The sequence below is a fragment of the Bufo gargarizans genome, chromosome 6, assembly GCF_014858855.1.
Source record: "Bufo gargarizans isolate SCDJY-AF-19 chromosome 6, ASM1485885v1, whole genome shotgun sequence".
NCBI lineage: Eukaryota > Metazoa > Chordata > Amphibia > Anura > Bufonidae > Bufo > Bufo gargarizans.
In genome coordinates, this window is record NC_058085.1 from 315,828,563 (window position 1) to 315,854,710 (window position 26,148).

General features: G+C 43.4%; 1 protein-coding gene across 3 annotated transcripts in view; it reads right to left on the reverse strand.

Annotated features, from left to right (window-relative positions):
* Window positions 1-3,421, reverse strand: part of HERC4 (HECT and RLD domain containing E3 ubiquitin protein ligase 4) — a 100,406-nt gene extending 96,985 nt beyond the window's left edge. The window contains exon 1 of one of the 3 annotated variants that reach the window (XM_044299139.1): window positions 3,233-3,407. The gene's annotated coding sequence lies outside the window, so the exon portion shown is untranslated. Of the gene's footprint in view, window positions 1-3,232 lie in introns of all 3 variants that reach the window. The other 2 variants (XM_044299140.1, XM_044299141.1) reach the window with 2 other exon arrangements.
* Window positions 3,422-26,148: the final 22,727 nt, after the last annotated feature.

Sequence of the window (26,148 nt, forward strand, 5' to 3'; positions counted from 1 at the left end):
TGCATTCTGAATGGAGAGCGATCCGTTCAGGATGCATCAGGATGTCTTCAGTTCAGTCATTTTGACTGATCAGGCAAAAGAGAAAACCGTAGCATGAACCCTAAACATAACATCCCCTCCGAAGCAGCTGGTCGATAGGCTGCACGTTTAATGTCCACACTGCAGGTCAGATTACCTGGTCGTATCCTAAGGCCTTATTCGCATGTCAGCAATTCATGGACAGCACATGTGCCCATTCATTTTAGGGCCCATTCACACGACCGCGTGGTCACCGTGCACATGTAGCGACACCACAGATAGCGGTCTGCAAAACACAGGCACCGGCCTTGTGAACCCCATATTGCAGATTTTGCAAGCAAGTTCAGTCAGTTTGGTCGGCCATTGCGTTCAGTGGTTCCGTTTTTTCCGCACAGGTGCATGAAAAAAATAAAAATGCAGGTTTACAAAAAACATCTCCTAGGAACCATCAGTGAAAAACGTATCGCACCCGGACTACATCCGGATTACAGTATATCCTGATGCAATGAGTTTTTTCACTGAAGCCCCATTCACTTTCATGGGGCCAGGGCTGTGTGAAAAATTCCAAATAAGGCCTCATGCACATGAACGTATTTTATTTCCGTGTCCATTCTGGTTTTTTTTTTTTTTGCGGATAGGATGCAGACCCATTCATTTCAATAGGTCCGCAAAAAATGCGGACAGCACACCTATTCTTGTCTGTTTTACCCTAACTTTACACCTGAGTGTTTTACAGCGCGTTCCTACGCGCTGTAAAACGCTCAACAAGGAGAAACCAATGCTTCCCTATGGGAATGGTTCTCACCTGGGCATTTTACAGCGCGTACGATCGCGCTGTAAAACGCCCGACGCTCAAACAAGTTCTTGAGCTTTTTTGGGGCGTTTTGTCGCGCGTTCCCGTACATAGATATTCGGGAACTTGCGACAATGTGTGTTCGCCTGTCTCTGTATGCGCGATTGTAAACGCCGGTACAATCGCGCATACAGAGCGCTCGTTTCAGAACGCTCAGGTGTGAACCCAGGGTTAGGGTACTTTCACACTAGTGTTTTTCTTTTCCGGCACTGAGTTCCGTCCTAGGGGCTCAATACCGGAAAAGAACTGATCAGTTTTATCCTAATGCATTCTGAATGGAGAGTAATCCGTTCAGGAGCATCAGGATGTCTTCAGTTCAGTCTTTTTGACTGATCAGGACGGAGATAATACCGCAGCATGCTGGGGTTTTATCTCCGTCCAAAATACCAGAAAACTTGCCTGAATGCCGGATCCAGCATTTTTTTTCCAAAGGAATGTATTAGTGCCGGACCCGGCATTAAAAATACAGAAGTGCCAGATCCGTCCTTCCCGCAGACCGGTAAAAATGTGAAAAAATTTTTTTGAAACAGATCCGTTTGTCCGTATGACAAACGGACAGACGAATCCGTTCTTGCAATGCATTTGTGAGACGGATCCGCATCCGGATCAGACTATAAATGCTGTCCGTTTCCATGCAGATTGCCAGATGCGGTGACGGAACTGCCTGCCGGATAACTCTGCCGCAAGTGTGAAAGTACCCTTAGGCATTGCATACGGATGCCATCCGTTTTTTGTTTATTTTTTGTTTTCAGATCCGCAATTTGTGAACCGCAAAACACATACGGTTGTGTGCATGTAGCCTATAGAACATGCTGCAAATCTCACACAATGCAGAACTGACAGGTACACAGACCTATTGAAATGAATGGGTCCGGATTCGATGCGGGGGATATGCGTTCACGTCAAGCATTGCAACCGCGTGGAAAACTTGATTGTGTGAAAGGGGCCTTAAACGGAGCCTGTGAGGCTGATGTGAACACTGCCTAACACTCTACCGCACGGCATACTGCCTAACACTCTACCGCACGGCATACTGCCTGTCTGACACATGTGAAAACTGCCTTATACACTACCGCACAGTATACTGCCTGTCTGACACATGTGAACACTGCCTTACACACTACTGCACGGTATACTGCCTGCCTTATACACTACTGCACAGTATACTGCCTGTCTGACACATGTGAACACTGCCTTACACACTACTGCACGGTATACTGCCTGCCTTACACACTACTGCACGGTATACTGCCTGCCTTATACACTACTGCACGGTACACTGCCTGTCTGACACATGTGAACACTGCCTTACACACTACTGCACGGTATACTGTCTGTCTGACACATGTGAACACTGCCTTACACACTACTGCACGGTATACTGCCTGCCTTATACACTACTGCACAGTATACTGCCTGTCTGACACATGTAAACACTGCCTTATACACTACTGCACGGTATACTGCCTGCCTGACACATGTGAACACTGCCTTATACACTACTGCACGGTATACTGCCTGCCTTATACACTACTGCACAGTATACTGCCTGCCTTATACACTACTGCACAGTATACTGCCTGCCTTATACACTACTGCACAGTATACTGCCTGCCTTATACACTACTGCACGGTATACTGCCTGCCTGACACATGTGAACACTGCCTTACACACTACTGCACGGTATACTGCCTGCCTTATACACTACTGCACAGTACACTGCCTGTCTGACACATGTGAACACTGCCTTACACACTACTGCACGGTATACTGCCTGCCTTATACACTACTGCACAGTACACTGCCTGTCTGACACATGTGAAAACTGCCTTATACACTACCGCACAGTATACTGCCTGTCTGACACATGTGAACACTGCCTTATACACTACTGCACGGTATACTGCCTGCCTGACACATGTGAACACTGCCTTATACACTACTGCACGGTATACTGCCTGCCTTATACACTACTGCACAGTATACTGCCTGCCTTATACACTACTGCACGGTACACTGCCTGTCTGACACATGTGAACACTGCCTTACACACTACCGCACGGTACACTGCCTGTCTGACATGTGAACACTGCCTTACACACTACTGCAGGGTACTATTGCTTCTCACACATGTGAACACTTCCTTACACACTACCGCACGGTACTCCTAGCTGTCAGGCACACACAGAGGGCAGCAGTGCCCCTCATGCTGCCAGTCACATAACATTACGGGCAGATGTGGGCAGCACAGGATGACAGGCAGAAACAATCAGGCCCGGGCATCAGCGCAGTACACACAGAGGGGCGCCTGTCACACTCCCAGCTCTGCTACATGCGCGCACCCCGCAGCCACTACTCACCCGCAGCCTCCGCTCACACCCTGCCCCGCTCCCTGCAGCTCAGTGACTTGTGTGCTCGGCGCGGTGACCGGGGAAGGATGTGGAACATTCCAGGGAGTTCTGGGTTAACGGGAGGGGCGGGGCCTGAGCACCGAACGCCTTACGTAACGTGACGCCATCCTCGTCGCTGGAAACTACCCGAAGCTTCGCGGCTCAGGATCCGGTGGTCGTCATGGCAGTGTTTGTGTCAGCCGGGGGCGCCGTGGTCAGAGGAGTTTAGTTTAGTAGCTAAAACGCCTGGGGTTCTCCTCACACTAGAGTCACGGCTTAAAGGGATGTTCCGGTTTTTATTTTTAAAATGTATTTGTTTATATAATAGGAATGAATAACATTTTCTAATATATACGTATGTAAAATTCTGTACTTCCCTCATATAATACAGTTCACCCCTATATGCAAAAAGTGGTACAGCCCATGTAATATGTATCTGCACTGGTGGTGGAATCAGGAATTTATCGTGGGTATTTCAGTAACTACATCACTGTGTGCGCGTCCTATAATGATGTCATGTTGTCAATAAAGTTTAGAGTTGTTTTTTTTTTTAAAGCACCCACAGCTCTGCTTCTGCGCTGACTGCCAGACAGGAGGCGCCGCTGCAGGTAGTACTGTATATACAGATACCTGGGCACCGAACTGGAAGCCAGGTCACGTGATACTTGTCAGGGTCACATGACTGACGCCATGTTTGGTCCTAGCTCATAGGGATGCATTTTACAAGACTAAAATGGACTGCACCATTTATTTTTTCTTTAGGGAGGGGCAAATGCACGGCTATAATAAAGGTCTACCAGCAAAGTTTTAAATAGATGCAAATGAGAACATTAAAGAAATAAATGGAATAATTAAAGCCGGAATACCCTCATGCGCACAACTGTATTTTGTATTTTCCAGTCCTCAAAGTGCAGATCCACCAAATATGGCCTCGTTCACATTACCATTTTTCACAGACGTGCTATCCGCATTTTCCACAGACATGACACATGCCCATTGATTTTAATGGGTTTATTTACACCTCACTGAACCTCATGTATCAAAACTGTCTTAGGCCTCGTTCACATTTCCATATTTGTTTGATGTCCGTGAAGAAAATGTGTCCGCATCTCATCCGCGAAGTTGTCCATGAGGGATCCGTGTTTGGCCTGTCTGTCCATTTATTTGCCCTCCGTATTCCACGGGCACTGCTAGACTGAAAATTAATTTAGAAAGCCTCTCGTATCAGCGGTCAGTGAAAAACGAAGAAAACATGGACGACGTGATTTATCATGATTTTCACGGACCCATAGAGGTCAATGGGCGTGTTTGGTCTGCATCATGGACCAAAGTAGTGCACGTCTCCGTGACATTTTCACTGACCCATGAGCAATAAAAAAAATACTGATCTGCGAACAGACATATTAAAATCAATGGGTATGTGTGCTGTCCGTGGGAATCGCGGAAAGAACACGTTAGTGAAAAACGGAAATGTGAACGAGGCTTTAGTTGCCCATAGCAACCAATCAGAGCTCATATTTCATTTCCTCATGTGCTCTGAAAAAATTTAAATCTGAGCGCTGATTGGTTGCTATGGGCAACTAAGGAAGTTTTACTTCTAGGCAGTTTTGATAGATAGGCCCAGTAGATTTTTTACTGACCGCGAGGCCTCGTTCAGATTACCGTGTCCGTTTGGCGTCCGTATTTTATCCGTGAAGATGTCCATGAAAAATTCTTGTCTCCGCAGTGTGCCACCAATGATGATAATATTGGTGGCGGGTGGGGCCGGTGCAAGGATTTTTGCCAACACAAGCGAAGCTACATTTTGGCGCCCCCCCCCCCCCCCCCCCCCCCCACACACACACACACGCTTCTCCTATCTGTGGTCCTGGTATCTTCTCTCTGCTTCAGACAATCGCTGGTTTAAGGACCATATTTTTCGACCTCTAAGACACACCTAGGTTTTAGAGGAGGATAATAAGAAAAAAATATTTTCCATTACACCTCAGGTCAGACCAGCAATCAGACCCCGAATGTTAATCAGACCTCAGATCAGAGCCCCATGTCAGACATCATCCCCCAGCCATCAGCCCCCAATGTCATCCATCAGACCCCCATGTCACATTTCTCCCCCTCCATGTCACATTTTTCCGCCCTCCCCCAGGGTGCGCCCTAAGGCAGCCGCTTGGTCTGCCTTATGGTAGCACCGGCCCTGGTGGCGGGGGGTGCACTGTGCTACCAATGAATATAATACTGAGGGGGGACGCACTGCGCTACCAATAAAGACAATACTGAGGGGGGGGCACTGCGCTACCAATGAATATAATACTGAGGGGCACTGTGCTACCAATGAATATAATACTAAGAGGGGGCGCACTGCGCTACCAATGAATATAATACTGAGGGGGGTGCACTGCGCTACCAATGAATATAATACTGAGGGGGGTGCACTGTGCTACCAATGAATATAATACTGAGGGGGGACGCACTGCGCTACCAATAAAGACAATACTGAGGGGGGGGGGCGCACTGCGCTACCAATGAATATAATACTGAGGGGCACTGTGCTACCAATGAATATAATACTAAGAGGGGGCGCACTGCGCTACCAATGCATATAATACTGAGGGGGGTGCACTGCGCTACCAATGAATATAATACTGAGGGGGGACACACTGTGCTACCAATGAATATAATACTGAGGGGGGGGACACTGCGATACCAATGAATATAATACTGGGGGGATGCACTGCGCTACCAATGAATATAATACTGAGGGGGGTGCACTGCGCTACCAATGAATATAATACTGAGGGGGGTGCACTGCGCTACCAATGAATATAATACTGAGGGGGGATGCACTGCGCTACCAATGAATATAATACTGAGGGGGGACACACTGCGCTACCAATGAATATAATACTGAGGGGGGGCGCACTGCGCTACCAATGAATATAATACTGAGGGGGGGCGCACTGCGCTACCAATGATTATAATATTGGGGGGGCGCACTGTGCTACCAATGAATATAATACTGAGGGGGGATGCACTGTGCTACCAATGAATATAATACTGAGGGGGGGGCGCACTGCGCTACCAATGAATATAATACTGAGGGGGGGCGCACTGCGCTACCAATGAATATAATACTGAGGGGGAGGACACTGTGCTACCAATGAATATAATACTGAGGGGGGACACACTGCGCTACCAATGAATATAATACTGAGGGGGGTGCACTGTGCTACCAATGAATATAATACTGAGGGGGGGGGCGCACTGCGCTACCAATGAATATAATACTGAGGGGGGACACACTGTGCTACCAATGAATATAATACTGAGGGGGGTGCACTGCGCGTCATTAGCACCTAGAGGGCTATGTGGGCATCATTAGCACCTAGAGGGCTCTGTCCACTAACCATTTCAGCCGCCCATCGCGTCCCTCCAGCCTGCCCTGCTCCTGTTGATTGACTTGAAACTTCTCAGTATCTCTTACCAATTCCCGCGCCTGCGCCGTGCGCTTCTGTATTTGGCGCAGTGAGTGAATGCCGCGCTCCTGGTGCCGGCTTTCTCACTGTAACGTAGTTGGCGCAGTGAGGAAGCCGGCGCCGGGAGAATACAGAAGCGTACGGCGCAGGCGTGGGAATTGGTACGAGATACTGAGATTTTTCCAATCAATCAGCGGGGGGGGGGCTGGAGGGACGCGATGGGCGGCTGAAATGGTCAGTAGACGGAGCCCTCTAGGTGCTAATGACGCCCACATAGCACCTAGGGGCTCATTAGCACATCTATAAAAGTACGTTTTTAAGGTGAACGGCAGCAGACAGATGATAAGTAAGAACACTGTTATGGACTGCTGACACTAGCACATCGCTAGTGTCAGTCAGCTAAATAGGACCAAATCTGGTGGTAGAAACCCTTTAAACATCATTTTTTGGTATTACAATTAAATTATGTTAAACCACATTGTATCATATTTGTCTTGCTTCATAACATCAAAATCCGTTATAAAACAAGGAAAAGGTGGGCGTGGACGGTGAGCTGATTTGGTGGTGCAATGGGCCACTTGACTAGATTTGCCCCCCAGGACTAAGGCTGCCAGCCCTCCCCTGTACAGGGCCCCCATTACTGTGATGGGTAAGGTCCCAGTGGTCAGAGCCCCATGATCCAATAGTTATTTCTTCAGGATAGGGGATAACTTGATATAACCAGAATACTCTTTAACAAAAATAAAATCTACCGTTTTAACAAATGAATAATGTATGGACACAATACACTTTTTCAAAAAATACAGAAGCCAGAGAAAAGAAATATCTGTATAAAACTTTTAAACTAAATATTTGATCAAACGGTTATAGCAAAGACCTCATCAAGGAAGAACTTTGACAAATAATTTCCAATACATCTGGAAACTGGACCTGTTCCAGAAGATCTCTCTCCATTGACATGAGCTTTAGAGCATCAAGCAGTTCTTGTCCCATTGTGGCTCGCAGTCGGGTCTTGATGAGTTTTAGCTTGCTGAATGCTCTCTCACATGACACTTGTGTAAAAGAAAGGGTTGACAGCTACTCATAGGTGATAGAAAGATTTTCATAAGCTGCAGAATAAAGGTTGTATTTTAACAACAGAATTAGTCCAGAATTGGTTTGAACACACTAGCTCGAAAACATTGCATTTCATCTTCAGGTTGTTCATCATGTGAAGATTCTCCAGCCAAGGTTTTTTTTCGTGCCACTCTTTGAACTCAAAGCATAGTCTCGACTTCCAAGGAGTTGAGAACATCACTTTTATCCATTAACTCATTTGTTTTTATTGCAAAGTGTTCAGCCTTTTGTTTAAGATTGTTGAAATAAAAAAATTTCAGTTGCTTAAAGGACTTCTGTCAGCCCACTAAACCGTTTTATTTTTTTGTTTACTAATAATCCCTACACTGCGAGCTCTGCATACATAAGTTAAATAATCATTTTGGTTCAGTAGAATTTGATAAAAAGCTATTTTTAAAATATGTAAATTACCTTGCTACCAGCAAGTAGGGCGGCTACTTGCTGGTAGCAGCCGCATCCTCCGATCCTAATGACGCCCCCTCCGCATTGTGATTGACAGGGCCAGGGAACGGAATCGTTCTCTGCTGGCCCTGCCTGTTTGCATAAAAAATCCTGCGCCGTGGCCGTACCTATCTTCAATCTGCGCAGGCGCACTGAGAGGCGGTCGCTCGCTCGGCCGCTCCATCCTCAATGCGCCTGCGCCGATGACGTCACATCTACACCAGGCGCATTGAGGATTGAGCGGCCGCCTCTCAGTGCGCCTGCGCAGATTGAAGATAGGTACGGCCGCGGCACAGGCGCCGGATTTTGAATGCAAACAGGCAGGGCCAGCAGAGAATGATTCCGTTCCCTGGCCCTGTCAATCACAATGCGGAGGGGGCGTCATTAGGATCGGAGGATGCGGCTGCTACCAGCAAGTAGCCGCCCTACTTGCTGGTAGCAAGGTAATTTACATATTTTAAAAATAGCTTTTTATCAAATTCTACTGAACCAAAATGATTATTTAACTTATGTATAGGGAGCTCGCAGTATAGGGATTATTAGTAAACAAAAACAAAAAAAAACGGTTTAGTGGGCTGACAGAAGCCTTTTAACTGCACGTTCGACCATTTGCCATGCTAGCTTGAAGTCAAGGCCACTGGTTTGTAGATATTTTGACACTGGCCCTATAACATCAAAAACCTGTAAAAATATGTTTGCTGTAAGGCTAATCCTAAACTGACAAAGATTGTGTAAAATGGATAAGGCCTCAGAAGTGGTTTTCGATTCTAACAAGTTACTCTGGGAAACTACATATAAAACTTCAAGGGTGTCTAAATAAAGAGAATGTTTTTCACCCAAAATCCAGTTAAGGGCCTTTTCTTTTGCCCACCATCTTGTCTCTCTAATTTTTTGTAACTTTTAAAGTTTTTCCTGTTCATGTCGTCTATCCAGTTATTCTTTCCAGATATTCATTATTTTGTGGGAGTCTCCAATTAAAGGTTGCCAAGTGATTTAGGAGACCAAAAACATTTTTTGATTCCAGTACTTTACAGCAATCTGAGACACACAGGTTAAGGATATGACTATAGCACCATATATAAACTGAATCTGGCACTACCTTTGCAATCTGTGCACGTAGTCCCACATACGCACTCCTCATATTTGCTGCACGATCAAATAATTCACCGGTAATTTTTTGGAATTTTTTGGAAATCTAATCCAAGTACATCAAAACAGGACATTAGAAGTTTGTGAAATCCTTTTCCTGTAGCATCTTTAACAGGGAGAGTCGCCACAAGCCGTTCTTCTTGTGTGGAGTCAACCTGTATACTGAATCGTTTCTCTCCGATTTCAGACACAATTAAGTTTTTCATGCTTCGAACTATTGCTGCAAATACTTTCTTTATTGTATTATTGGACAAAAATGTCACAAGAGATCCACGTCCAGTTAAATGTTTTCCTGATGTTTTTTCTGTCTTTCAATCACTGTTTTCTTTTTTCACTGTCCTGAACACATTTATCAAGGTGATTTTTAAGAGGAATATCATACTGTGATAGAAGTAGGACAATTTGCAGAAAATTCCCATAGTTCATTTCGATGTTATTTAAATTGTACAGCGATTCATTAGTGCCATGGGCACGAAATGGCAATCCCTGTTTTCCGAGGAGTTTTACAATATTAAATATATGGTTTAATACCTCAATACTTTGTAGTATCTCCTTCTTTCTTCTGGAGACTTGAGCCTGATTTATTAATGTGTCAATGCGTCAATTCGTTTTCATGGTAAAATAAGCACTAACAGCATCACAATGACTTTTTGAAGATTCGTGCTTATTTGCTGCCTGATAGCAATGTCAAAAATTAGAAGAACCACTAGTGAACGAGGAAGAGGAATTAGAAAAGGCAATGCATATGCTGCAAAATAATGCTTCTAACTTTCGATCCTTTATCTCAGCCGTGAACGCTTAATACGATCCCTATTGGACTTTTTGCGGTAATAAAAGTCTGCTTCTTGAAAAGGAAGATCTGCGCATTCAGTCCTGATTGGCTGAAAAGGGTGTTTTTCAACAAAATAATTTTTTTCTGCTATGGAACATGCAGGAGAAGGACTAAAAGATATTTCTGATGGATCACTTATAGCACTTTCTGTCATGTCTTCAGGTGTGATACATTCTAATTCAGGAAGGTCTTCAAAAACATTTGGGTCATTCATCTGCGCTTGCTCTCTGCATTCTGACACCAGCTCCTCCTCAATCACCTGTTCTTCTGCTTGTGGGCTCACCTCATCTTTGACGGACACAACCGGCATGCTTGAAGGAGCACTTTGGCTCTGTAGTGAGCCACAAGTAGAAACACTAGCTGGCGAGATAACGCTAACCGAATGTGCCTGCCGCATTCAGGCATGGTCATCTAATAGCTTTGGAGCTGGGCGTGTGCACCGAGATGCAGAGAAGTAGGTACCGTAACTGTTTGATTGTTCCAGGATCCTCGCCTAGGTAAAATCTGACAAATAATAAAAATCACAGGATTTCATTGCCCCAAGTTTTACCCTCGACTTATCCACGAGTAATAGCATATTTCACAATTGTTGGTAAAAAAAACTGCACTCGACTTATAGGCTAGATCAACTTATAGACGAGTATATACGGTAGATATATTCATTCTTGTCATCAAAGAGTGAATATACATTTCTGTGACATAAAATGCAAGAACCAGCCTTAACTTTCGAACTTTTAACATACCACCAAAAAAGATAGTTTCATTTGCTTAGGATCCCTTCCTGCTAACTCAAGTTCTTTGGACCGTTTTTCTGAGCACCACCTTTCTCTTTAAATGTTTTTTTACTCTCCATATTTATCCATATGAAACCAACTGTAAAATGTATTGAACACCAAAATATGACAATGAGTTACATCAAACAGCAAACATTTGCTAATGTAGTGATTTAACTTTGGATCCCGCCTTCCCACACCCTAGCATGCAATCACGCCCTCCACCACAACACAATGTGCAGTTTGTGAGTGTATTACAGATCACCTCATCAATATAATGCACAGGAATGTGCAGTGTGTGAGTATATCATAGCCAACCCACTGCTTTCCCGTAGGGAAGCATGCGTGGCTTCATAGAGATGCTTTGAATTCATGCATTTCTATGAGGATTGTTTAGTATGAATGCCAGTGTGTTGCCACTGGACTAGGAAGCGCCTCTAGTGGCCGTCTGATGAGTGGCCACTAGAGGTGTTTCTTGACAGTAATGTAAACACTGCCTTTTTTCTGAAAAGACAGTGTTTACATTAGAAAGCTTGCAGAGACATGCTATAGACACCAGAACTACTACGTTTAGCTGTTGTGGTTCTAGTGACTATAGTGTCCCTTAATATATAGAGAAAAAAATGAATCAGCAAATAAAATGGCTGTATCATTATTCTAAAAATCAAAAAAGCACAACTTCTGACACAAATATATAGTATTTTGCAGATTACTTTTTTTTTTACAATGTGCAGATAGTACTGTATTACTAACCCCTCCATCCACCCCTCCCTCCCCCTTTTCCAACCACCCAGCCCTTACTCACATAAAACAAGTAATATATATAATATAGCTTACAGTGAATTACTGTAAATACTTACAGTTCTGAAGACTCCAGCAGGCTCAGGATTAGTTCTCTGGGCAGCTGGGCTCAGGGCTGGAAGTGGGCACCGCTCTGCAGTTCAGGAAGGATACCGGGGCTCACCCTAGCGTTGCAGTGCCTCTGTGTGACGTCACTGCGCGTAGCGTACGCAAAGGGCGGGGGAGATCGGGAGAAGGAGCAAGCAAGTACCGTATATTTCGCCCTATAAGACGCATGGGCCCATAAGACGCACCTAGGTTTTAGAGGGGGACAAACCTCTAACAGCCCCAATAAGATCCCCAATGTTAATAAGACCCCAATAAGACCTCAGATCAGACCCCCAATCAGACCTCAGCTCAGACCCTAATATGAATGACCTCCAATCAGACCTCAGATAAGAGCCCCATGCCTCTCATCATCCCCCAGCAGCCTCTCCATCAGCCCCCAATGCCTCTCATCTGCCCTCAGTGCCTCTCATCTGCCCCCAGTGCCTCTCATCAGCCCCCAGCAGCCTCTCCATCAGCCCCCAGCAGCCTCTCCATGAGTCCCCAGTGCCCCTCATCTGCCCCAGTGCCTCTCATCAGGCCCCAGCAGCCTCTCCATCAGCCCCCAGTGCTTCTTATGTGCCCCCAGTGCCTCTCATCAGCCCCCAGTGCCTCTCATCTGCCCCCAGTGCCTCTCATCAGACCCCAGCAGCCTCTCCATCAGCCCCCAGTGCCTCTCACCAGCCCCCAGTGCCTCTCATCAGCCCCCAGCAGCCTCTCATCTGCCCCCAGTGGATTCTTACTAAATATATAAAAACTGAATGGTGGCCCCCTCCTGTATCTAGTGCCCTGATAGATGTAGCGGCAGGACAGTCATAAAGTGTCCCATCAGTAGTGCATTTTTTCAGAATATGTGATTCGTGTCCAGTTTCAGATTAAACAATATAAAGAGGGAGATCTGACAATAGAGATCAATCCCTCCTCTATTCAATCCTTTAGTGGTTATGGTATTGGATTAGGATACTTTATCCGTAGAGTGTCCAATCTTAGGTGTCTATGAATGTCCCAAAAGTGCTTAATTCTTATCCAAAGGTTGGACCTCAATTGTCATTCGTCAATCCTCTTTACAGACTTTTATAATAATTATTCATCATCACTTCGGCTGTGTGTATACATCACAGTATAATGATTGATGGTTAATCCCCGATACACATATACTCAGAGTATCTCAATGGTAATATTGCAATTGTTAGTAGGCATCTATATATTGGAAAGTAATTACGGCAGGAGGGTACTGTGTCAGCCGCGGCGTCCCATGTGGTAGTGCTGACAAGGTCCCAAACTACCGTTACCTGCAGCCGGATGTTCACAGCTCAGCGAAGTATCTTCTTTCTCGCAGAATCCTTTCCAGAACTGCTGGTGATGAAGTCACGTGACTGGCGGCCTATCAGGTAATTCTAGTGGCGTCCCATGTGACTGGGACTGGTATCCACCTGTCCTGTGCCGATCTTTGTTGTACAATTAATTCACAATGCTGCAGAGCAATATTGTGATTGGAAGTGCTTCCAAGAGGATAATAAAGATGTAGAAAGTTCAGTCCATAGATGGAGTAAGCGGTTATAAACACTTTTTCCAGACGCGTTTCGGAGTCTTAGTCTGCCTTCTTCATCAGTGGTCACCCGCAACTTACCCATCAGCCACTTTTTATACCCATCTACGGTTATCCCAAAAACCTGGACCAGATCTTAGTGTTCAAATATATTTGACGAGTGGTATTTCTTTGATCTTTCTTTTAACCCCTTCCCGACACATGACGTACTATTTCGTCATGGAAGCCACTGCGTTCCCGCAATTTTACGTAATAGTACGTCATGGTGATCGGGCAGGCACCGGTGCTCGTGCGATCACTGCGGGGGCCCAGAAGTCCCTGGTAGCCGGGCCCCTGCTGTATCCGCCGGCATCGTTGTAAAATCCGATGCCGGCGTATTAACCCCTTCTATGCCATGACATTGAAGGGGTTTGTGTCAGGTGAGGGAACTCATCAAGTCCCTGCGCTGCTGTGACGGGGACTTGATGTGTCAGAAGGCAACCCGATGCCGCGCAGAGGCTGCCCAATGCCTTGCATGGCATCGGGACCAGCCGGCTGCGTCTTCTAGGCAACCTGTTAGCGCACTACTCACTGTAGTACATGAACAGGCAATGCATTACAATGCAGATGTATTGTAATGCATTGCAGAGGGGATCAGACCCCCAAAAGTGAACATCAGAAACAAAGTAAAGAAAAAAAAGTGTATTTAAATAAAATTAATAAAGTTTTTAGGTAAAAAAAACGAAAAAAACACTCCTTTCCCCTTATTTTATAATAAAAAACCCAAAAAACCCAAAAAACACACATATTAACATATTAGGTAACGCCGCGTCCGTAATGACCAGCTTTATAAATATATCACATTATCCACCCTGTCCGATAAACACCATAGAAAAAATTTATTAAAAACTGTGTAAAAAAAAGCCATTTTTGTCACCTTACATCACAAAAACTGCAACACCAAGCAAGCAAAAAGGCGTATGTCCTACAAATAGGTATCAATAAAACCGTCACCTCATCCCGCAAAAACAAGCCCCTACCTAAGACAATCACCCAAAAAATTTAAATACTATAGCGCTCAGAACATGGAGACACTAAAACATAATTTTTTTTGTTTCAAAACTGGTATTATTGTGCTAAAGTGAAATACATAAAAAAATTCATATTAGGTATCGCCATGTCCGTAACAACCAGCTCTATAAAAATATCACATGACCTAACCCCTCTGATGAACACCCTAAAAAAAAAAAAAACGGTGTAAAAATAAAATTCCATTTTTGTCACCTTACATCACAAAAATTGCAACACCAAGCAATCAATAAGTCGTATGCCCCCCCAAAATAGTACCAATCAAACCGTCACCTCATCCCGCAAAAAAATGATACCCTACCTAAGACAATCAGTCAAAAAATAAAAAAAACTATCACTCTCAGTCAATGGAAACACTAAAATATTATTCTTTTTTTTTTGCTTCAAACTGCTTTTATTTTGTTAAAGTGAAATAAATAAATAAAAGTTGACATATTAGGTATCGCCACATCTGTAACGACCTGCTCTATAAAAGTATTACATGACCAAACCCCTTAGGTGAACACCCTAAAAAAATATAAATTTTTCCATGTTTGTCACCTTACATCACCAAGCGATCAAAAAGGCATATACCCCCCAAAATAGTACCAATCAAATTGACACCTCATCTCGCAAAATATAAGACCTTACCTAAGACAATCGGTCAAAAAATAAAAAAAGCTATGGCTCTCAGACTATGGATACACTAAAATATCATTATTTTGGTTTAAAAAATGCTATTATTGTGAAAAACTTAAATAAATAAGAAAATGTAGACATATTAGGTGTTGCCATGTCCGCAACGATCTGCTCTATAAAAAATTCACATGACCTAATCCCTCAGGTAAACTCTGTAAAAATGAATAAATAAAAACTGCGCCAAAAACCAAGCTCCTGCACAAGACGATCGGCAGAAAAAATAAAATAAAATAGGGTGTTCAGAAAATGGAGATACAAAAACATCATTTTTGTTTTAAAAAATGCTTTATTATGTAAAACTGAAACAAAAATCACAGAAAGTAGACATATTTGATATCAAGTGTAGATAAATCAATGCAGACAATAAAAATACATTAAATAAAAAAAATGGAAAATATTTACATAAAAATAAGAGTAAGTTTAAAAACAAGTACACGTCACAAATTAATATATCAGCTGTCAGTTGTGTGTCCTATGTTACTCAGTCAGATACAAAGCGACTGCCAGTGGTACATAGGACTGTGCTAGATATACTGTAGGCTGGTACTTAGTTATATATGTGACTAAGGCTACTTTCACACTCGCGTTTTGGCTTTCCGTTTCTGAGATCCGTTCAGGGCTCTCACAAGTGCTCCAAAACGGATCAGTTTTGCCCTAATGCATTCTGAATGGAAAAGGACCCGCTCAGAATGCATCAGTTTGCCTCGTTCCGTCTCCATTCCGCCTTGGAGGCGGACCATTTTGGTGTCCGTCTGACGAAACGGAGCCAAATGGATCCGTTCTGACACACAATGTAAGTCAATAGGGATTGATCCGTTTTCTATGACACAATCTGGCAGAATAGAAAACGGATCCGTCCTCCATTGACTTTCAATGGTGTTCAAGACGGATTCGTCTTGGCTATGTTAAAGGTAATACAAACGGATGCAGAGGGTTGTATTATTTGAACGGATCAGTCTGTGCAGATCCATGACGGATCCGCACCAAACGCGAGTTTGTAAGTAGCCTAAGCAAGACAGGGACACATCCTGAACCAATATACGCAATATAATTAGATCCAAAGAAAAGATCACTATTAGATCATAAAAAGCAAGCTCAGTATGATCCTAATGTAACAAGTTCATCCAGTAATCATACTGATTTGATTAAAACGTCCTTTTTGTATCCAAAAGAAAATGAATGCTCATTAATTGCAAATAACTGTGAATAAAGTCATTTCTTCATGGTTCCATTTCATTCTCTAATCAGTGTTCATGATTATGCAAAATAAATGGTTACTTGATCCAGATATTGTATATAGTTTGATTTATGAATCGGTGCTCATGATAGGTAATTATATTATTTTCAAGGTGCAAATGATGTTATAGCTAATTCAATTTCATTCATAAATCAATGTTCATAATTATAAACATGAGAAGATAGTATGATTCAGATATTATTAAATAATGTTCATGATTCACGCTGTATATATATTATTTTTCTTTTCAGGTGTAGATAATATAATTAATAGCTTAAGCAGTTGTTCTCGCTATGCTTTGGATGCTTATGTAAATATTGTAACTTTCTTTGTTACTAATGATTAGATTTCACTGCATTGTTGACTTCTCTGGAGCGGGTCTTCTATTCGAGCACTTGTGCTTTGCTCCTAGACCGAGTCTCCTAGACAGTCGGTGCATCGCCTATGTTCGGCGTCCCACGTGCTCGGGCTGTTCGCTTGATCTCCGATGCAGCACACTGCTAGTTGATATATCTCGGATCCTTGTATAAAGCGTTCCAATCTTTCACTTCTGTATCATGCCGTGGTTACATCAGGGGTATCTTTTGGATTACTGTAATCATACCATATGCGTTTCGGAGCCATCAGCTCCTTCTTCAGTGGCTCTTACACGTAATCCATAAACTTGTACTTTTTATACCCAGTACATGGGTGGAGTGAGCTTCTCTATAGGGTTAAACAATCCAGGGGGACCGCCATGGACACCAGTTTCGCCCCCAGTTATGCCAATCTTTTTATGGCACATTGGGAGGATGAGGTCATCATTCCTAAGCTGGGAGAAAGCCTGGTGCTCTGGAGACGATATATAGACGATATTATTTTAATTTGTCAAAAATCAAAAGAGGACCTACAAGCATTTATACAAGAGATTAATATGAACTAAAAAAAAACTAGAGAAAAGTAGAGAAAAGGTGGATTTGTTTGGATATAACAATTAAGAGACAAAATCTTAACTTAATTTGTTATACATACCAAAAATCAGTTACGAGAAACAGTTACATAAGCAAGTTGTCACCTACCAAGATCTGGAATGGCCGTTCATGGATGTGACATCGAGGTCCGGCTGTTTACCAGCACCTCGATCTCGCCTCCGTGGAAGGCCCCTATCCCTTGTCTTCTTCTTCTAATATGGTCTTCTTCCAACATGGTCCACCTAAAATAAAAAATAAAAAGAAAGTTAATAGAAAGAGTAAAGAAAATAGAAAGGAAACATTAGGAATAATATACAGAAATTAAAAACAAGGATAAGAATGATTATATAAGAAGAGTTTAAAATAGACAGTCATATGTTTTTCACCATATAGAAACAATGTATAAAAGTTCTACCCGTGAATATAATATGTATAATTACATAATCACAAGTTTTTGAGGTGAGAAATGGTCCACCAAAGGTAATAGGTAAATTACCTGTTTTCACGAAAAATTGCACTGAAAGCTCATCAATAACGCAGGTGCATTTTTTGGCTATATTTCCCTATGTCACGGATCAGTGGATGTGAACCCACTGTGCTACTGACTGGCTGTACCCTGGAGGGGTGTGACTAAGCAACTACCTGGTCTTCGCTAGAGCCTCTGGGTAGTTGCCAGGTGCCACTCCAGAGGAGTCCCAGAGTCGGTAGCAGCTGATCCAGGCGGACCAGAAGATACCTGAGATAGGTACCAGCAGTACAGACGTGGTAGACAGGCAGGGTTGTTACCAGGAGCAACAAAGTAGGAACCGAAGGATGAGGCAGAGGTGTAGTTAGACAGGCAGAAGGTCAGGGCAGGCAATCCGGGTCGGTAACGGGACAAAGCAAGCAGACAGGGATCAGACGATAAGCGGAGTCCAGGGACAATGTATAGGTCAGGAATACAAGTGATTATCAAGCTCTTTAGCAACAGACTAGGACCTTGACACTCAGGCATCTGGGAAAAGGGCTGAGCCCCTTAAGTATGTGTAGGAGAGCCAGGGTTGGTCAACAAGGTCACCTGACCCAGCCCAGGGAGTGATGCGTACCTCCCTTAGAGCAGTGACACATGAAACCAGCCAAACTCATGCTGTGTCCAGGGCTGAATGGAATCCTCAGAAGCAACTTCACTCACACAAACAGAGTGTCCCGGACTTCAGCGGTAACTGGGAAACACTGGCCACTGATCACCGAAGAGCACGACGACCTGGACAGTGGCGGTAAGCAGTGGAACAGCGTCGCACAGCAAACGCTGTTGCACCCTAATAGAAGTCATTTATCAAGCATGAAAGAACAAAAAAGGGATAATGAATAATTAAAATATGTCTACTCATTGGCCCTTGAGGCTTAAAAATGTATAGGTCCACAATACTTACAAAGAGAGGATTTGTTTATTTTTATTCCATATAATTTGTAAAAATAAAATATTTTCTCTTTTTTCTTATTTTTCTTATCTCTGAATCTCTGGGGATAACGGCCTTGGTAAGAGAGGTGATCAAGAACCCAATGGTCATTGTGGCTGAGCTCCAAAGATCATTCTTGCAGATGGAAAAATTTTCTAGAAGGTCAGCCATCACTGCAGCAGTCATGCAATCTGGCCTTTATGGTACAGTGGCCAGAAAGAAGCCTCTCCTCGCTAAAAGATCAATGAAAGCCTGCCTGGAGTTGGAAAAAAAAAGCACCTAAAGAATTCTCCGACTTTGCGAAACAAGATTATCTAGTCTAATGAAACTAGAATTTAACTTTTTGGCCCCAATTCTAAGTGTCATGTCTGGAGGAGACCAGGCACTGCATGCGTGGCCACCTCTCTATTGACCACAATAGGACTTCTGGAAATATTTGAGCCAACGCTCATCTTCTGTATTTTCAGAACTCCCACAGCAATGAACGGAGGGTGGCAGCACAGGCATGGCTGTAATTTCTTCACTTCAGAGGCCTTGTTCTGGAGATTGGAGGGGGTCCAAGAGGTGGGACCAATACCTATTTGACACTGATGCCATCCATGTCTAAGATAGGGTTGTTGCAATACCAAAATTTTGATTCGGTTTCGATACCATAAAAAAGTATTGCGATATTTGATACCATTCGATACCACGCAAAAAAAAGAAAACACCAAAAAAGCCACGTGCATTCCGTATTTTATGGAACGTCCGGCCCATAATCGAACAGTCCTACAAGGTGACTAAATAAAATAGCAAATTGTGCGGTTTTTATTTATTCATTTTTCTGTTACGGCGTTAACCACATAGGAGATTTTTTTAATATTTTAATAGTTTGGACTTGTCAGACGTGTCGACATGTAATATGTTTATTTATTGTTTATATATTGTATATGTAAAATTGGGAAAGGGGGCGATTTATACTTTTTTTTTTTTTATAACTATTTCCTCCCTTAGGGGCTAGAACCTGGGATATTTTAATCCATTGTCCTATTCACCCTAATAGAGATCACCCTGGTGACTATACCATGCAGTCAAAGGATTGCAATTTGTATATTACAAAGATATACACTACTCACAAAAAGTTAGGAATATTTGGTTTTCGGTTGAAATGTATGGAAAACGTAAAAAGTTCCCGCTACAGTGATACTATATCATGAAAGTAGGACATTCAAGTAAAAGCAGCAATGTTGATTTCCTCATCTCAATTTATTGAAATGAAAGCCAACATCAGTGGTGGGTATAACCCCACGAAAATGTCAATGTCTCAATAACTTGTCATGTGGCCTTGAGCATCAATTACAGCTTGACAATGACATCTCCTGCTGTTCACAAGTGGACATATTGTCTGCTGAGGCATGGCATCCCACTCTTCTTGAAGGGTGGCCCTTTAGGTCATTGAGGTTCTGGGGTACAGAGTTACGAGCCTCTAAACAGCAACTCAGCTGAACCCATAGGTTTTCAATGGTACCCCAGTCTCCAGCAGCCATTCCCTATGATGCGACCTCGATGAGCTGGCGCATTGTCGTCCATGAAGATGAAATTAGGCCTGTGTTGTTCATGCAAAGGCACTATGACTGGATTAATGATGTTATTCAAGTAGTATGGGTTTGTCACTGCACCATTCACAAAGTGTAGGGCAGTTCTGTATTGACTAGACACACCTGCCCGCACTGTAACACCATCACCACAGGCTCGTGTGGTGACAACAGTGGCTGATGCATAGCATTCTCTTTGACGCCTCCAACATAGTTGCCGACCATCATTTCTGCTAGGGGAGAATCGACTTTCATCAGTGAACAGCACTGATGCCCACTCGACCCTCGTCCAGCGTAGATGCTCCCTGGCCAATGCAAGACGATGACGCCTGTGTAGGGTGGCCAGATGTCCGGTTTTAGGCTGAACAGTCCGATTTTCAGGCTCCATGTCCATCGCCCGGCGCAGTGCCTGGACGGACACAGGGATGTCCTCCTTTTCAGTAGCTCACGCTCAGACAGCAGCCTTTGCAAACTTTGTTAACCCTTTAGGTGTTCCACAAGAGTTATTGGCAAATGGAGATTTTTGTGCAAATTTTCAATTTGAATCCATTTTTTCCAGTTACAAAGCAAGGGTTAACAGCCAAACAAAACTCAATATTTATTGCCCTGATTCTGAAGTTTATAAAAAACACCCCATATGTGGTTGTAAACTACTGTACGGGCACACGGCAGGGCGCAGAAGGAAAGGAACACTATGGCCTCTTTCAGACGGGCATTGCGGGAAAAGGTGTGGGTGCGTTGCGGGAACATGCGCAATTTTTCCACACGAGTGCAAAACATTGTAATGTGTTTCGCACGCGCGTGAGAAAAATCGGCATGTTTGGTACCCAAACCCAAACTCCTTCACAGAAATTCGGGTTTGGGATCGGTGTTCTGTAGATTGTATTATTTTCCCTTATAACATGGTTATAAGGGAAAATAATAGCATTCTGAATACAGAATGCATAGTCCAATAGCGCTGGAGGGGTTAAAAAAATAATAATAAAACTCACCTTAATCCACTTGATCGCGCAGTCCGGCATCTCTTCTGTCTTCTTTTTTGCTGTGTACAGAAAAAAGGACCTGTGGTGACGTCACTCTGGTCATCACATGGGCCATCACATGATCCATCACCATGGTAAAAGATCATGTGACGGACCATGTGATGACCGGAGTGGTTGTAAACTACTGTACGGGCACATGGCAGGGCGTAGAGGGAAAGGAACACCATATGGTTTCTGGAAGGGAGATTTTGCTGGACTGGTTTATTTACACCATGTCCCATTTGAAGCCCCCCTGATGCACCCCTAGAGTAGAAACTCCAAAAAAGTGACCCCATTTTAAAAACTAGGGGATAAGGTGGAAGTTTTGTTGGGACTATTTTTAGGGTACATATGATTTTTGCTTGCTCTATATTGCATTTTTGTGAGGCAAAGTTGCAAAATATTGAAATTCTGAAATTTAATCTCCATTTGCCAACAACTCTTGTGGAACACTTAAAGGATTAACAACATTTGTAAACTCAGTTTTGAACTACAGGGCTGTAGTTTCTTGGGGTCACTTTTATGGAGTTTCTACTCTAGGGGTGCATCAGGGGAGCTTCAAATGGGACATGGTGTCAAAAAAACAGTCCAGCAAAATCTGCCTTCCAGAAATCATATGTAGTGTCCCACTAGGTAAATGTGGGCACTACACAAGGGTCAATTGGGCCATGTTGTTTTTGTGGCATTGTGTTTTACATTGCATTTTAATGTACAATGCTATGTTATTTATGTGTATCTTCCCTGTGTATCTGTGTGTCAGGCCTGTTAGGGTGTAGTTACTCCTCCTAGACAGTAGAGGGAGCTAGGGAACCCCTAGTATAAATAGTCAGGTCCTGTGCAGGGAAGGGGTCTGTGTAGAGTCAGGAGTCTGTGTAGAGACAGAAGAGAATGAGCACTTTAGCCAGAGAGGAGCTGAAGGCCACCTCCTGACATGCAGCTAGACAGCCCAGGCTTCCAGTTGCCACGAGGAGAAGTTGCCTCCTGAGAGAAACCGGAAGTTCCCATAACCAGAGCAGAGCAAAGCCAAAGTGTTTCCAGCCGACCTGAGGGCTGAAGGGCAGAAGGATTTTACTGAAAGCAAGGATATATATACCTGAGGAAGTTTCCCCTACCAAGGATAAAGCCAGCATTAGAGCATATGGGCCTTGGGATCAAGACAGACAGGAGTTCTTAGGAATAGTGTACAGGATTTCTGAGGAAAAGTGCAGCCTGATCTGTAAGTGTTTTAACCCTCTGAGTATCTTGCAAAAACAGTGTACCTGCCATTTGCAAAAGCCTGCTTGTGACTGCTACTGACCTATGGAACTTTAACCAAACTGTACAAAGTTAACTGTTTCCAGTAAAAGGAAGTTTTGGTTCACCACAACATCAGTTTCCTCAGTTATTCCTATCATAAATCGGTGTGCCACCGTTACCGGCACTGGCGTCACGAATCTTAAAGGGATCTTGCCATCGGCACATTAAACCTGCAACACCCAGGGCACCTCACCTACCACCGGCCTGGTCCCTATACACAGAGAGTGCCCCAGAGGACCCCTGTGCCAGCCTCTCCATCACTGCTGTACGCCTGCCCAGGGTCTTTCAAGAAAACTGTGAGTAACCCAGAGCAACCCTTGTTTGCCTAAGTAACCGTGACCTCACCATCGCAATACCCTGCAGGGCTACGTACTGCACATACGGTGTGCCGTTTGGCCATACAGCATACAGTAAACTACAGAATCAGGGCAATAAATATAGAGTTTCGTTTGACTGTTAACCCTTGCTTTGTTAATGGAAAAAATGGATTCAAATGGAAAATTTGGTAAAAAATAGCTGTTTTGGCACCGTTTTTTTTATTTTTTTACTGTGTTCATTTGAGGGGTTAGGTCATGTGTTATTTTTATAGAGCAGATTGTTTCGGACGCAGAAATACCTAATATGTCTACTTTTTTAAATGTATTTAGGTTTTATACTATAATATCCTTTTTTTAAAAAAAACAAAACATTTTAGTATCTCCATAGTCTGAGAGTCAGTTTTTTCATAGTTTTTAGGCGATTGTCTTAGGTAGGGGCTCATTTTTTGCGGGATGAGAGGACGGTTTTATTGGCACTATTTTGGGGGGCACATGACTTTTTGATCACTTGCTATTACACTTTTTGTGATGTAAGGTGACAAAGAAATGGCTTGGAACACCTGGCAGTGGCAAGGCTGAGTGCAAGGGATGGCCAGGATTTTTACCAGCTTTTCTGGGAGATCTTCTCTTTTTCCAGAAGTTTCCAAGACATTCCAGAAGAGTTGATGAGTATCACGGTTGGACTGAGATTCCTTGGGCCCACCAGAACAAATTATGCTTGGGGTCCAACCCTCATATAATAAATACATTCTTATAGATTTGGATTTAAATAAACAGACCCTAGTGGTAAGTGATTGGCTCCAAAGGCAGCTCCAATCTTTTTTTCCTGTACCTTTGGGGCTCACTGTGGTATCAGATCCTGGGCCCACTGGAGGATCCTCTGGTACTCTGATGGGTCAGTCTGACACTTTTGAGTATTTACTACAGGCCACATGTATCTGTACAGACACTAATTCCCTTTTCCCACTACTATCTGTTTAGGTGCTGTCTGTATTGTAATGTTTAGTTAAAATGGAGTAAAGCGGTCTGACAGGCAGAGACACATGTTGGTGTGACCTCAGCATCTTGAAATACGATAGGCAGTTTTGTTAACCTTTTCCATGCAGTTCAGATGTTTTTCTGATTAGTCAGATTGATGGACCTCATTTTGCTGTGAGCAGTGCATATCAGATACAACCACCTGTTACTGAAAATGCAAGCGCAAGTTGGCATGGGCTGAGGCTGAAACGTAGACTCCCCAGTTTATACGAGCTATAATGTTTAACTAGGGCCCCCGCTGTTGTGTAACGGGGGGTTATCTCATATATTGCTTCTTATGACACATTCAAAACAATTAGTAGATATATGCCAGCACCATTTATACAGCATCTGGACCTCAGCTTGTTTTACTGTACAACTTTTTTTTTAGTTGAAGCGTACTATGCAGTATCTGACAGCAGGTGGCGCTAGAGTTCAGTAGTGTTCAGAAATACAGTTTCTCCAATAAGATATATGGTAATTTCCACTAGGTAAACTGGGTAGAATAAATAAAATGCATGCCTGATGCTTCCCTGGGTATAGTCATCGCCTGGCCTATGGAATGAGGAGCACACTCAGGTGTTGTTTTTTTTAATGACATTTGCTGTCTAACATTTATGAATATTTAATATTGATGACCTATCCAAAGAATAGGTCATCAATATGAGATTGTCAAGGCTCTGACCCCGAGCACCCCCACGATCAGCTGAGGCCGCAGAGCTCCAGCGCCGACCATTGCATAGGGGCTGTGGTATTGCAGCTCAGACCCATTCACTTGAATGTAACTGAGCTACGCCTAGGCCATGTGACCGATGAACGTAATGTCACTGGCCACGGCACTGCATTCATGGATCAATGCAGTCTCTTCAATCAGCTGATCGGCGGAGGTGGTGGGAATCAGATCCTCCACCAATCAGATATTGATGACCTTTCCTGATAGGTCATCAATATTAACTCTTAGAGGTCTTGGAGATTTTCAGTTTTTTTCTTTCCTTTTTTTTCTCCCTGCTTTCCCAGACCCATAACTTTTTTATTTTTCCGTTCATATAGACATATGAGGTCTTGTTTTTTGCTGGATTTATTCACTATTGCATACAATATATTGGAAAGCTGGAAAAAAAATTCCAAATGGCATGGAATTGGAAAAAAACCCAACTACCTCACAGTTTTATGAGTTTTGTTTTTACGGTGTTTCCACTGCGGTAAAAGTGACCTGTTCCTTTCATTCTCTGGGTCAGTACGATTACAAAACCACATTTATATCGTTTTTTGTTTTGTTTTAATGCTGAAAAAAAACCTTTGGATTTTTTTTTTTTCTTTTTAACACCATAACCCCTTTAACTTTTATATGTTTACATCTACGGAACTATGCAAGAGTTCATTTTTCGTGGGATAATTTATAGTTCCTGGTCAATCATTACCAAGGAATAGCTTCCCCGATCACAGCGAGGGGAAGCTGTCTGAGCGTGGGAGTGAAGCGCTCACGCATTTTCACCATAGACACAATCGACCACGTTATCTGAGGGGTTAAATGTCTGTACAAGCCACACCCAACATTATGAGCAGACTTCCCTCTTGCAGCTGATGGTTTCATTAAGGGCTTGGATGATTTCTTAGAAGAACAGAATAGCATTAACAGCCTTTTCCGGATGGCCTTTCCCCTGGGCCCTTTATTACCTAGGCCTGGGGTTAGCAACCTGCGGCACTTCAGCTGTTGTGAAACTGCAACTCCCAGCATGCACACTTGCTCAGCTGTTCTTATAACTCCCATAGATGTGAATGGAGTATTCTGGGCCTAGGCATTAGCATACCTAAGAGCTGCCTACCTCTTTCCACTGGCAGTTGTGTAATATTTTGTAATGTTACACCACCCCATTATAGAACATGGCTTCCATATCACTCGTCCTTTTGCAGGTCATATTGTCTCTTGATGATCCGATAGATACAACACATGGCCTATTTAATTTGTCTAGGGGTGCCATCTGTCACAGATGGTGTTGCAGGAAACTAGAAGTCACAAATAAAGATCCAACTGACTTTATCCCAAACTAAGGAACATATGGGTGAGCCCTA